This window comes from Chamaea fasciata, unplaced genomic scaffold (assembly GCF_029207755.1).
Source record: "Chamaea fasciata isolate MVZ Bird 193981 ecotype frontalis unplaced genomic scaffold, bChaFas1.0.hap1 SCAF_6, whole genome shotgun sequence".
Classification (NCBI taxonomy): Eukaryota; Metazoa; Chordata; class Aves; order Passeriformes; family Sylviidae; genus Chamaea; species Chamaea fasciata.
This window is the reverse complement of record NW_027094091.1, coordinates 11817392-11818809: the sequence shown is the minus strand read 5'-3', so window position 1 is coordinate 11818809 and position 1418 is coordinate 11817392. Positions and strand designations below refer to the sequence as shown.

General features: G+C 44.1%; 1 pseudogene; it reads right to left on the bottom strand.

Annotated features, from left to right (window-relative positions):
• On the bottom strand, positions 1–1112 carry LOC136290476 (pre-mRNA-splicing factor 18 pseudogene; annotated as a pseudogene).
• Positions 1113–1418: the final 306 nt, after the last annotated feature.

The following is a 1418-nucleotide window of genomic DNA, read 5'->3' as shown; positions in this document are numbered from 1 at the left end:
TCAAGCACAAACTTTACCTCTTCCATCCTCTCTGAGTCTTGGACACCAAACTGTGAGCCATTCCCTGGCCACTGCAGAGCCTCGCAGGGTGTTGTACCACTCACACTTTGATGCGTCTGTTGGGAAGTGCTTCTGGTGAATGGTCATGAGCCTCTTCAGCCCCTGTGTGTATTTCCTTTGATTTTCATCATGGAGCACATGGGCTTGGAGAAAATCTTTTCCCACCCCATCTGTGCATGGATGCCAGCCATGGTGACGCTGATAGGCCAGGGAGTGTTTCCAATGGCCATCTGGAGATAGGCATTGTTTGTCTTCAGACATTCTCTTTGCGATATGATTTTAATAATATCTGTTATTGATTCTTTGATGTCTGCAGGAAGTGTCCTTTTGCAGTTTGCTGAAGAGTGACCTCAGGTAGGACTCAGGTAGGACTTTCTGAGTGGGGCGGTTCAGCTTCCCCTGCACTCCCCATTTCACACAGTCCTCTCTGGCATTCAACTCCTTGGCCCAAACTCCCAGAAGAAACTTCAGGAACTTTTATATGATGTCCATATTATAATGATAATCACCCCATCCCAGAAATTCTCCCAAAGCTTCTAGTTCTTCACTTTTAGTATTCTCCTCATGGACTTTCAGGTCATTCTGGGAGTCATCATCTCATGCTTGCATCATCATCATCTTGGCCACCTGCAATTTCATTCAGATAAAGGTGATAAATCTCATCCAAAGCAGCTTTCAGGTAATTTCTCAGGCCCTTATTCACTTCACATGAAAGAATTTCTATCTTCCTCAGATGTTTGAATGCATCATAATCTGTAACTCCAAACAGCCTGATGGGCTCACCCCTCTTTCATAACCTCCTGATAACTTTCTGCCTGGAAAGAGTCATTGGTACCTTGTCCTCTGCTACTCTGAGTTCCAGCACTGGATTTGATGCAGCCAGTTTGATTCCTCCTCATCTTCCTGCCACTCTACCTTGTAGCCACATCTCTGGAAGTCGGCCTCCTCTTCCTTTTTACCTCACTCACTGCATTTGAAATACTTCCCCTCAGGAGCCTCTTCTCCCCCAGTTGCTGGTGCTTCCTGCTGATCTCCTGCTTCAAGATGTCCATGGCAGTCCCAGAAGTATCAGCCCAGACTAGTTCAGGAAAACAAAACTGCAAATACATTTCAAGTTAAATTCATTGCTGCTGATGTTATCATGCCATCAGCATAATACATTAACAAAGCAGTTTTGATTCCTCCCCTAAAAAGAGCATCATGATGGGTAAATAGTTCCTCATATGCAGAAATATGTATAGGGTAAAGTACACATCAAGCATCATGATGATCAGGGAGTCTTGTATCCCAATATGCAAATGCTTTAGAACAAAATTGTAATTCAAATTTCTCTCTCAGGCCACATATCAGGAGCCAAA